This window comes from Mastomys coucha, unplaced genomic scaffold (assembly GCF_008632895.1).
Source record: "Mastomys coucha isolate ucsf_1 unplaced genomic scaffold, UCSF_Mcou_1 pScaffold3, whole genome shotgun sequence".
NCBI lineage: Eukaryota > Metazoa > Chordata > Mammalia > Rodentia > Muridae > Mastomys > Mastomys coucha.
Genome location: NW_022196909.1, coordinates 5,150,549 through 5,164,126, shown reverse-complemented (window position 1 = coordinate 5,164,126; position 13,578 = coordinate 5,150,549).

Genomic DNA, 13,578 nt, shown 5'->3' with positions numbered 1-13,578 from the left:
TCATCTAGCGTTCCTTGCAGGACCCAGGATCTGCTGGGTCACTGGGATTTTAAACCTAGCTCAACCAGAAACTAGGCTGCCTTTCACAGTCCCACATCTGTGTGCATGTGCATGCATGTGTCTGTATATGTACATGTGTGTTTATATGTATGTGCAATATGTGTGCCTGTGTGTGTGTGTATGTGTGTGTGTGCATGTGTGTAGGCTAGAAGTTAACCTGGATTGTCTTCCTCAATTAATCTTCATCTTAGTTTTATTTTTTCAGAACCAGTAAGAGTTTAATGAGGTGTCTAGAAATAATATCAGCATCTCCATGCCAACAATTTTTCTAGAAATCTGCCTAACAAGAAGATGGCCCTTTTTGCTATAACAACAAGAAGTCAAAGTATGGGGCATAACTCAAATCAAGAATGATATCACACTGAGAGAGAGGATGATATCACATCAAATGAAAGGCTTGATGTCACAGAATTATTAATATGCTCCAGATTGATTTTTGAGACATGTTTTCTCATTAAGTATGCTGCTTATGGATAGATTAGCTGGCCAATGACCGCAGGGAGCATTATATTATATTATATTATATTATATTATATTATATTACATTATATGTGCGCTTGCTGCCCTCTGCCTCTATGTGGGTTCTGGGATCTGAACCCTGGTCCTCATACTTGCCCAGAAAACACTTTACTAACTGAGCTCTGGCCCTGACAGACCCTTATACCTTTATTTTAAAAATCAAATAAAGATTCATTTCATCCTAACAAAACAGCTCAGCTATCACAGCCATTCTCTGGTTGTCTCATGTGAATCAGAGACTGAAGGCATCTGTCCTGATTTTGTTATACCAAAGAGCATGAGACAGCAGATTAAATTGTATGCATGATAACCATGTTAAAAACATTAGGATACGGTGAGAAAAAAAAAACAAAACAAACAAAACTTAATGTTCACAGCACGGAGCAGTACATTCCAAGGCATGATTTCTGCATTTGTCCTTAAAAATAAATGAGAAAATAAATAAATTAATAACATTCCCTCTGTCAACTTCATTAAGAAAATGTTGCCTGCATTACCTTCCTCCTGGGAGCTGGCACACTGGCTTATGAGATATGGGCAGTTTGGTAAATAAATCTGGTTACCTTTATTTAACCCAAATTATGTTACTAAAAATACCATACTTATTTCTCCTTTTTAAATGGTGTTAATGTCTCTACAAACTTTATGCTTTGCAGAGTAACACTGTGTGTTGGTTAACAGTACAGTGAACATAAGCTCTGAGAGTGTGGGTAGTCTTAGATACCCAGAGGTGGATACTCCACAGCCAGTCGTCACGGCTCTGCAAGAAGGCGGAGAATGTCACCATTAGAAGCACAGGAGGCCACTGGAAGTTGGGGGTCAGCCCCAGGATTCACGTTCTAGGGTGGCCAGGCTAAATCCTAGCTGTGCATGGGTAGTACTGGAAGTTTAAAAACCCTGACGCCTGATTTCACTCCATAGGTACTGACCTGGATCCTGGGTTATTAAAATAAACTCTCAGTGCCATTCTATCAGCCACCAAAGTTGAGAGCCTCTGCTCTGGGATATGGGGCTGCTTGAACACTTTTCTTCTAGGGTCTAAGATCCCACCTTCCCAGGTCCCTCTTTTCCTTTTCCCCTTTCTTCTCCTCTTTCCTTTTCTTCCTCCATCCCTCCCCCTCCCTGTCTCATGTGTGGTAGGGGTTGAGCTCAATTCCTTCTGTGCACGCTAAGGTGAATGCTCCACCACTAAGCTACAGTCCCAGTCCCTATATTCCCTTTATGGGAAATCAAGAGCTGGATAGAATCACAGGATTCCAGGCCCTAGCCAGCTCTCCGTGTACACACACCTGAAGGGTAGAGGTTGAGTGTAGGAAGCACTGAGCTTTACTTCCTGAGCAAGGGACACTCCAAATGCCTGTCCTGTGTGACTGCTTCCTAATTCATGATCACCTCAAAGTTTTGAGTCCTGGCCTGCAATAGCCCTGGCTCCAGAGCCTTCAGCTGCCCTGGAGAATGGTATGACCCTCCAGTTGAAGGTTTTGAAGGCCTGCTTTTGAGGTTAATATTTTAAATTGGGATCCTAATTTGGTAATAATCTCTCCAGACCTGAGCTAGTAAGTTGGAAACATAAGTGTAATTTTATTTACGCAGATGACAAGGAGTATCAGAAATGATTCTTTACCCTCTTTGTTTTGGATTACAGAAAGGAGAAGGAGAAGTAAAAGATGGGGGCCCCAGTGAGTGAGACAACGAATCAAATGCATATGGATGAGTTTGGTAGGGAGGTGGGAGAAAGAGCCAAACCGTACAGGCAGAACCCGGCGAGCTCCGGCTTTCAGAGCATCTTGCTAGATCTGTCAAACAGGACTTCAGCCACCCCAAGCAGGACCACTGGGTAGCCCAAGTCTGCGTGCTTATCGGTGCTCTTGTTCATTAGCAAAAGGTTTCTGTTTATAAGCTTGTTTTTTTTGTTTGTTTGTTTGTTTGTTTTGGTAGTGAAAAATAAACTAAATAGCCTGTGTTGGGTGATAAGTAGGTCTACTCTTTTTCTCTACCACCAAGCTTGCCACATGCTATTTGAGAGTGACCACACGCCCTTTCTGTGTTTGTAAAAATTCATTTATTTATTTATCTATTCTATCCATCTATCTTCCTTCTATTCTTCCTTCCTTTATTTATTGTTGGTTTTTTTTTGAGACAGGGTCTCTCTCTGTGTGGACCGGGTGTCCTCAAGCTCACAGAGGTGCCTCTGCCTCTATCTCCCACATGATGTGATTAAGGGTGTGATCCATCAGGCTCAGTCCCCTGAGTCTTAAGTAGCCACAGCTGACTCTGTTCCACTCGTGTTTGCTACTTGGAATTTACTCATCAAGTGGCTTCTTTAATGTTTATTGTTGTTGCTGTTGTTGTTCTTATTGAGACAGGGTTTCCATGTGTAGCCCTAGCTGTCCTGGAACTAACTTTGTCGAGCAGGCTGGCCTCAAACTCACAGAGATCTACTTGCCTCTGCCTCCTAAATTCAGAGCTTAAAGGCCTGTGCCACCACTGCCCAGCCTCTAGCACCTCTTTTGACTTGTTCTATAGACCTTGGCTAGCCACTGTGCTCTGAGAGCAGCACTGGCTTCCTGGGACACTGGTGCTTGCCCGCACCAGAACACATAGACACAACAGCTCCCAGGAATAACCTTACATTAAAAGAAGACACTGATGGGGCCAGTGATCCCAGCCGTTAGGAGGTTGAGGCAAGATGATCATGAGTTCAACTTCATCCTTAGCTACATAAACGATTCAAGTCCAGACTGAGCTCCATGAGATCCTGAAGTAGCTTTGCTTTCCTTGGAGACTCGGTTGTATCATGTGATGGTTTTCTGGAAGCTGACTTAGGAGAGAATGCTTTGCTGAAGCAGACACTTGAGAGCACGTGTGATATTTGGAAAGAGTATAAGAAGAACCCAACAGCCGGGCGTGGTGGCGCATGCCTTTAATCCCAGCACTTGGTAGGCAGAGGCAGGTGGATTTCTGAGTTCGAGGCCAGCCTGGTCTACAGGGTGAGCTCCAGGACAGCCAGGGCTATACAGAGAAACCCTGTCTCGAAAAACCAAAAAAAAAAAAAAAAAAAAAAAAAAAAAAGAAGAACCCAACAGACAGTGGATGATGCTCTTGTGTTGGTTCACCTTGCAATACTTTGCTGGTCTTCACTGATCTTCATTTGTCTTGAATTTGTAGAGAGAAACGCGCCTTGTGGCACCCCAGCCGCCTCTTGCTGCTGTCTCAGCCTCCCAGGTTCTTCTGGACTGAGCTCCTGCTACTGATTTGTGCTTGGTGTTTTGGACTGGACTGCTAATCTCCTGACAATGAAGACTGGACTCTAAATACTACTTTTAACTGCTTTTAAATAGGTCCACACCCCCCCATTTCCTATTAACCTTTCTTCTCCCTGCATCTGGTTGGTGGGCTATAGTAGAGGTTGAAGCACTTAAGAACCCTTATTAAAGTAGGTTTTGAAAAATCTAAGCCTACAAGATCCTATCTCACAAAATCAAAAACGAGGGGCTGGAGAGTCAGCGTGGCAGCTAAGAGCACTTCTTGCTCTTACAGAGGACCTCAGTCTGCTTCATGGCACCCACATCATGGCTTACAACCATCTAGAACTCCAGTTCTAGGGAATCCAGTGCTCTCTTCAACCCTCTGTAGGCACAGGACACATACACACATGACGATAAAAACACTCATACAAAATAAGTGTTTTAAAGAAGAAACAAAAAGTCTGATATATCACCTCATCAGTAGAGCAGGGTAATTTTTTTTATCTAAACAAGAAGATTATTTCGAGTGCTTGATCTACTACATTGATTTTAAATGCCATTTTAAAAAGCAGACAAGAGGTTTATTTGTTTATAAATATTATCATCTGAAGACACTTAATTTCCCCTCTATAGGAAGTGAGGAAATCTGGCGCAAACCTGATACCAGTAGCCTTGAGAATGAAGGGCGTGGTCCTGGTGCTTTCGGCTCCACACTAGGACATAGGCTGATGAGGCTAAAGGTAAACACTGGCGAGAACTGTGGAAGAACTGACAGACACTCGCCTGTGTTGGACACAATGATATTTATTCTTACAGCAAGAGCCCAAGAAACGAAATGTCTATTTTTGTACCTCTGAATTCCTAAAAGGTTCTTGGTTACAAATCAAAGACACTTTTTTGGCTGTCTCATGCAAAAACAACAACAACAACAACAACAAAATCCAATTCACTGTCCACATGTGGAGCAGCTGAAAGAACTAACAGGAAGGCTGAAGAATTTATCACAGAAATGGGCAACCAAGAACGGCTGGCCTGGAAGGCAGTAAGAGCAGCGTGGTGCAGGTGCAAACATGCACTGGTCACCACACTAGGCAGTGTGCAGTGTGACACAGAGTAGGCAGTGCGCAGTGACACACAGTAGGCAGTGTGCAGTGACACACAGTAGGCAGTGTGATACACAGTAGTCAGTGTGCAGTGACACACAGTTAGGCAGTGTGCAGTGTGACACACAGTAGGCAGTAGGCAGTGTGCAGTGTGACACACAGTAGGCAGTGTGACACACAGTAGTCAGTGTGCAGTGACACACAGTAGGCAGTAGGCAGTGTGCAGTGTGACACACAGTAGGCAGTGTGCAGTGTGACACAGAGTAGGCAGTGCGCAGTGACACACAGTAGGCAGTGTGCAGTGACACACAGTAGGCAGTGTGCAGTGACACACAGTAGTCAGTGTGACACACAGTAGTCAGTGTGCAGTGACACACAGTAGGCAGTGTGCAGTGTGACACACAGTAGGCAGTGCGCAGTGTGCAGTGACACACAGTAGTCAGTATGACACAGAGTAGGCAGTGTGCAGTGACAGAGTAGGCAGTGTGCCGTGACACACAGTAGGCAGTGTGCAGTGTGACACACAGTAGGCAGTAGGCAGTGTGCAGTGTGACACACAGTAGGCAGTAGGTAGTGTGCAGTGACACACAGTAGGCAGTGTGACACACAGTAGGCAGTAGGCAGTGTGCAGTGTGCAGTGTGACACACAGTAGGCAGTAGGCAGTGTGACACACAGTAGGCAGTGTGCAGTGACGAGTGGCATTGCCATCACTATCACACCAGTGTTGTACATCTGTCACCCTTTATGTAGCCAGCCTGGGGTTTACACCTACATTGCACATTCCAACAGGTGGGCACAAGTTTTATTCGTTTTGTGACTTTTCCTGGGGAGACGAGGACAAGTGGCTATTCACCTCAACTAGAGTAACAGCAGCCGACCAAGAAATGATTCCATCTCTGTATAGCTTGGCAAGCCAAGGAATTATCTGCTAAGAGGTTACAAATAGAAATGTGGCCGATCTCAAGCATGCGTCACTAGAAAGTCCCAACCTGGGGTTCCCACAGGCAGTCTCCTTGTCCGTCAGCCTTCTACTTCCTCTGCGTTCTAGAACCTCCCAAGACTGCATGCAGCTGGAACAGTATTGCTCGTAACCATAAGGGGGGCGGGGGAGATTCAGGAAAGCCTGAGTGCCTAGAACCTCAGGTGAGGGTCTCATGGCCCTCCCCAGCCCTAAAGAGAGAACTTGACAGTCCCCATCCTGTGAGTGCAGTAGTTGAAACTGCTCCCGTCTCAAGATGTTAATGGACGTGCCGTGCACGAAAAGATAAAATCTACCATGGGTTTGCAACCTCCCTCTTCAGCAGTAAGAGGTCTCCTACCATAATGCATAGTATTGGAGGTTTGTCACTACCTAAGGGGGAAGTGTGGGCCAGAACATGACATGTCCAGTAATATAATATAATATAACTATAATAAAGTGACTGAATAATTTTAAATAAAGTCAGTACCTCTAAGGCTGAGTTAAGTCATCCTTTTCTATGTCCTTTGCCTGTGGTAAGAGTCTGTGAAGGTTTGGTGTTGGGATGGTAGTCACCAGCTAGATTGACACAATCTACAATCACCAGGGAGAGTCTCAAGGACAAATTGTGCAGTTGTGTACATTAGAGTGGCCTGCCTGTGAGGGACTTTCTTTCTTCATTGAAGACAAGGTCTTTCTGTGTAGCTCTGGCTGTCCTGGAACTCGATGTTTAGATCAGGTTGGCCTCAAACTCAAGAGATCTGGCAGCCTCTGTGTGTTAGTTTGAATAAGCTTGACCCATGAAGTGGCACTATTAGGAGGTGTGGCCTTGTTGGAATAGGTGTGGCCTTGTTGGGAGAAGTGTGTTGCTGTGGGTGTGGGCTTTGAGACCGTCCTTCCTAGCTGCCTGGAAGTTGATCTCCTGGTTCCCTTTGGAATGAGATGTAGACTTCTCAGCTCCTTTTCCAGCTCCATATCTGGAGTCTGCCATCCTTTTGACTGGACCTCTGAACCTGTAAGCCAGCCCCATTTAAATGTTGCCCTTATAAGAGTTGCCTTGGTCATGGTGTCTCTTTACACAACCACCTAAGACACTCTGCCTCCTGAGTGGTGGGATCAAAGGCATGCACCACCACTTCCTGGCCGGGAGTTTCTTAACTGGGTTAAATGAAGCAGGATGACTCACCAGGAATGTTGGACTGGGTCTGGATGGATGAAGAGCAGAGGTGCTAAGCACGGGCAGGCAAACTCTAAGTTACTGCCCTCTGCTCTCAACTGAGGATATTAACTCCAGTGGCTGCTTAGGTTCCTGCGGCCCCGATCGACCAGAACTGGAATTGTGAGCCAAATAAACCTCTCTCCTTTTAGTTGCATTTGCCCTGGAGTTTAACCACAGCAACAGGAAACAGAACTAAGACAGGTCCTTGCAGCTCGCCTGGCCTCCTGCAGGGAAGGAGACAGGGAGATTTCCCAGGGAAGCGATGCTGCTGAGGCAGGTCCACAAGTCCCATCTGAATTAGCTTAAGCAACACCAGCAGTCTAAGTGTATGGAGATTCGTAAATCACAGCTTAAGAAAACTTCAGAAGAGGAAACGAGAGATATGTGTGCTTCTTATGGAACCCGACAGGAGAGTTGACACGAATCCACAAGCCAGAGTGCTATCGGGCTTTAACTTTAGTATTATTATAGAATTAATATGGAGTAGTTTCGTATTGTAGGAATGGTAAACGTCTGTTGGGCCCATTGAATGTTTTCTTTTAGCTTTATGAGATCAGAACTAAAACTATGTCATTTTACAAAGCAGGAAGGCTAGTCATAGAGTACTGTCTAGCCAGTCTCCTGGGACCCAGAGCCTGTCCCTGACACCATCACCAGGTTCCATTGTCCTGCCTTAGTGCACTGCTCTTTGTCCTTTGGTGCACCACCCACACCATCATCAGCCCAGAGAGATGCCACTTCTCTGTATCTAAGTTCAGTCCCTCAGAGGTAGGGGTATGGCTAGACAGCTTGCGATGCGTGTGTTAATGGGGCCAGAAGGCAGGGTGTAAGCCCTCAGAGCCAAGCCTGACTGACTGACACTTGTGCTCACCACCACAAGGATCTGGACCTACCCTCTGAAACTGTAAGCAGGCCCCCAGTTAAATGCTTTCTCCTGTATGTTGCCTTGGTCATGGTCTCTTCACAGCGATAGAACAGTAACAGCAAGGTGTTAAGGGACATGCCCCACAACCTGGGGAGATGGGTAAGCATGTGGCTTTGGATGCAGGAGAGACTGAAGTTGTGGGGCAGCCAAAGAGTTGTTACCTGGTAGTCCAACTTGGCCTCCTGCATGCCTCCTTCGTCTTCCTCACTTGGCAGACATTTAGAGAAGGATTTCACTTTCAGAGGCAGTGACTTGTGCTATGAGCATCTCATTCCTGTTCTTCCACATATTGCTCCTTCAACCATTGTCTTGTCATTAAAAATAAAATAAAGCCGGGCGGTGGTGGCGCACGCCTTTAATCCTAGCACTTGGGAGGCGGAGGCAGGCGGATTTCCGAGTTCGAGGCCAGCCTGGTCTACATAGTGAGTACCAGGACAGCCGGGGTTACAGAGAGAAACCCTGTCTCGAAAAACCAAAAAAAAATAAAATAAAATAAAATAAAATAAAATAAAATAAAATAAAATAAAATAAAGTCGGGCCAGTTCTCCTTTTATCATGCTGTGTTCCTTTTTTCTTTTATTTTCCTCTGTTTTGTTTTTTTTTTGTTTTTGTTTTGTTTTGGCAGACTGTCATAGAATAATCATGAAATAGAGGATGTAGAAATCTTTGGTCAAAAAAAGGAAAAATCAGTCAAACAAGCAAAACAACTCCAGAGTTATACTGTCCAGCATGGTAGCCTCTAGTCACATGTGGCTACTTCAATTTAAATAACTGAACTACATACAATTGAAATGTCTTTCCGTCATTCAGGCCAGTCATCCATTCGGTACTTAGGGGCACACTAGTATTCTATCTTACAGAATAGTCCACTCATTTTCCATTGTTTTGCTGTCTGGAGAGGTTACTGGTCCCAACAATGGTACAGATGGCCTGAGAAATGAGCTGTGTGGCAGAAGTGGCCCCTTGACCTGAAATGGCTCTCCTGCTCCCAGGGGCTGCAGAGCTCAGCTTCTTTCCCACAGCTGTGCTTCCTGGCCCGCTCCCATGTGTGTTTTCTCAGGACCAATCTTTGTATCACGTGACCTTGCGTTCTTTCTTTTCTAGTGAGCAAAAGGCAACTGTAAAGGCGGTTCCTAGGCTGGGGCTGACATCTATTTCTGGAAATGAAATTTGTATGCACTTGCTTCGCTAGAGGCAGGACGAGAGGAACCTACAGACTGGAAATGCTGGGAAACAATGTGAGGTGTTTAGCAGAGAAAAGCTTCAAGATACTCAGAAGGGAGTCCCCACGGTCTCCGTGGTGGGAACCCTTCTGTCTCTCCTTTTTATAACCTTCCAGAAATGGCTGGCCATTCATGACAGAGGCACTTCGGTTCTTTAACATTATCTCATTCTCGCTGGGACAAAATTTACTTCATGCAATATCAACCTAGGACTCAGTTTCTGGAGCCCTTTGCTTCTACTGAGGACAGGACGGTGTCCTGTAGTCTGACAGGGTTCCCGGTGAGTTCCCTCCTAGAATGGGAGGAAAGGAAGTCTTTTGGAGTCTCTTTCAGAGTCTCCAGGCTTCGAGGGAACCAACCATAGAAGGAGGACAGTGTGACCCTCAGGCTGCAAAACCTGGAATCCCTACCCAAAGCAAGATGAAAGAAGTAATAATGGCTTTCAGCTTAACAGAAGCGGGACCTGGGACCACAGGTGACTTGATGTAAAGGATTCTAAATACATATGACATTCTAAATAAATCTGGATAGTTAAACTTAAGAATGAAAATTCTGCAGTTGTATATACTAAGGCTGGATATAAAGTCGAGACTGTCTGTGATAGGCCCATGCAGCAGCACTCAAGTCACGTTTTAGCAGCAGCATCCAGGGCCAAAGCATGCTTTCCACGTGGAAAGCTTGACTGGGGCTTATTTGGGGAATCTTTTGTGGAGTGCTGTCAGCTGACAGTTCCATTGTATTCAAGAATGAACTCAGTTACGATCCACTTCAAAGCAAAGGAAGATGTGTTTCCCGTGGAAGTCTGTGTAATGCTTTGCAAGTCTTAAGGAAGAGAAGTAAAGAGGAGATGGCGAGCTATATTTGAAGGTTGTAGGTGCAAAATTTGTGAGCCGAGTTGCTCTGGACTGTGTTTAAAAACTTATTTCATTTAGGAGAATGCAAATGAGACAACATAAAGTTGCCTCCCATGTCTGATTTGCAAAGAAAGAGAACAATACAACATTCTAATCTACAAAACAGTAGTCAAAGAACACACTGACCAAATAAAAGGGCTGCTGCGTTAACACATTTGCTGTTTACTCTGAAATGTGTTTGCATTGTCTGAGATTCCCATCTGATCGATCGGTCGCCCTCTACTGGTCGGAAGGCCGAGGCGCCACCACAGAGATCACGTGGAGGCCCCACCCACGGTTGAATGTCAGAGCATTTCTGTCTGTCCAATTGCACAAATTTCCGGTGACAGTGATTGGTGAACACTGGGCTGCGGTTAAAACGACACAACGAGACCATTTTATGAGAAGAATACTTCCGTTTATCTATATAAGCATGTTTTGTGATTGGAAAACCAAAAGAGATGGAACCCGCCCCGCCCAGTCCCGCTCCACCATCTCATTGTCTTTCTCCTGCTGGTATATTATATATCACGACTTGGTAGCATTTTAAAACAAATGTGGATTCAAAGGATTTAAAGATTTCAAAAGCTACAACCACTGTTCAGAGCGCAGTGTGAAATGATTCTCACCACAGAGGAATCTGATCTTGCTATGGAATGAAAAGACCGAATGCTTGCGACGGAGAAACGCTCGTTCCCTACCCAGCCAAGGACTTTTTTCAGGGATAGAAAACCCTCTTGCAGCAACCATCCTAGCGCTGCTGCAGGGGTCTGGGCGAGAAGGCGCCGGGGCTCCTCCCACCTCTGCGGCAGCAGGGATCAATAATGCAAGGTTCTGCGGCAAACACGCGCCTCCTTTCTTCCCTGGCAGCCACCATGAAGAGCCTTCAGCTAGAACGTTGACCCGTTGCGCCATCTAGCGACCATCAGGGTCCAGTGCAGCTTTGATCTGGAAAGTCCAGAAACAGCGTGAAAGCTGCATGGGTGAAGCGAGTTTTCAACAGCTGGTCTCATTTAAGAGGACAAAGGAAAAATAAGTTGTGTCTATTTGCCTGTGAAAATTAACACGAAGGCTAGAAGCTCCTAATGTCCGTAGTCGCATGACATACAGACTAATTGAAACCAGCAATTGGTATAAGCATGCCATATATATGTTAAAGCATCTCACTGGGCATCCTGTCACGATCACTACCTTTTGCCTTGTTAGCCAAGGCTGCCAGCCCTCCCAATAAACCGATGATTGTCTATGGGTTTTGCAAAGGTTGGTAGCTATGCTTGGACAGCTTCAGGCACTTAGCTGTGGGCGCCTTCTTCTGGCCTCCATGGGCACTGCATGCATGTACTCCCCACACTCCTCCATAGCCGCATTACTAAAAAACTCCAAGTTAAAAAGAAAAATGGGGATGGGGGTGGGGTGGGAGAGGGTGGGGAGAAAGGGTTGGGGGTGGGGGGCTGGAGATATTGTTCAGCGGTTAAGAACACTGACTGCTCTTCCGAAGGTCCTGAGTTCAAATCGCAGCAACAACATGGTGGCTCACAACTATCTGTAATGGGATCTGATGCCCTCTCCTGGTGTGTCTGTCTAAAGACAGCTACAGTGTACTTACATATAATAATAAATAACTCTCTTTTTTTTGTTGTTTGTTTCTTTTTCTGAGACAGGGTTTCTCTGTGTAGCCCTGGCTGTCCTAGAACTCACTCTGTAGACCAGGCTGGCTTCAAACTCAGAAATCTGCCTGCCTCTGCCTCCCAAGTGCTGGGATTAAAGGAGTACGCCACCATTGCCTGGCTTAATAAATAACTCTTTTAAAAAAAAAATGAAAAAGAAAAACCAGGAACAACACACTGCATTACATGCTTTTCTTTGCGTGTGACATTAGCTCCACCCACACTCGGGAGTGTGGTTAATACTCGGTCCTCGCCCTCCCTCCTTTTCATGTGGTGGTTTTCTGTGTCTGTGGCTAATTAACTCAGCTCCCCTTCCCACTCAGCGCTTCCTCTGCAAACCAGACTAACAAGGCAAGTGACAGAGTGAATTATACTGCATGGACTTACATTTGGTCTTGCTTTTCTTATGCCCTCGGAACGAGGGCACCCGCTTATTTTCAATAAGCTCTGACCCAGGCCCACACAGGTGGCAGGGCAGGGCATTTTGTGGTTTGAGGGTTGCTAAGGACCTGGTTCATTAACAGCCAACTCCTCCATTCCCCATGCATGGGAGTGGCACTACATCCCCTTGGCCCTCTCCCCATGCAGCCTCAGGGACTGCACGAATGTTCATTAACAAGGCTGCACACAGGCTAGTGGAGGAAGAGAGGACTTGTCTTCTCTTATATGCCTGTCTCACTGCAGTCATGTAGGCAGAGCCCTGAGTCCTGCTTTGCCCTCATGTGTGTCTGTGTGAGGGTATCGGATCCCCTGGAACTGGAGTTACAATAATGAGCTGCCATGCACGTGCTGTGAATTGAGTCCTGGTCTTATAGTACTCTTAACTACCGAGCCATCTCTCCAGCCACTCATGTTGGAATCTAAAAGGTTGGTAAATTTTGTTGATGCATTTAACAGAAATGCTCAATAATCAGGGAAACTAAATGACCAGTAAATGTCCTCAGAATTATACACTGTAAGAGTGTCTTTTATTCACTTGATCTAATTTCCTCTTTGTGGTTTACTGCCTCAATCTGTTAACGTGGGCCTAGTCTTGGAAGCTTCTAGCCTCTGTGCAATCTAACCTAGGCCTAGAATGTTTTTAGCCTCTGAGACTTACTGTGAATAGGCTCACCCTTTCTGAGCTCTGGCTAGCTGCTTCAGCTCCGCTGTTCGGCCTCCAACTTCTCTCCAAGCTGCCTGATTCGATCTGGCTTCTCTCTCTGCCTCTGATTTTCTGCTTTGCTTGGCTTCATACTAACTCTGGCAACCTGTTCTAATCTTCTGGCTCCTTTTCCTTCTCTGGCTCATTCTGTCTTCTTCACCTGTGTCTAGCTTGTTCTCTCTCTGCAACCTGTCTCTGGAAAACCCTCCCCATCAAACTGCCTCCTCTCCCTTTTTGCTCTGCTTCCAAAAGTAGCCTCCCTTTCCTCTATGTTCTTGTGAGAGATGGGCATAGCCTATTCTGTCAAATCTTTCTCTGATTTGTCACTTTGTCTGCCACTCAATTAGACATCAAACATGGGGGCTCACTTATACAAACTAACTTTACCTTCACTGTTTGGGATTAAAAGTGTGTACTAAGGGTGCATCTGTATTCCAGCCAGAGGATTAATGGTTGTGTGTTATGGGTGTTGGCACTTAGTCTAGGCTCTGCCCCACAGTTACCTGGCAACAGCTAGCTGTGCCTGACTCACTATAAAAAGGTCTACTTGCCCCCTGTCTTAGTCAGGGTTTCTATTCCTGCACAAACATCATGACCAAGAAGCAAGTTGGGGAGGAA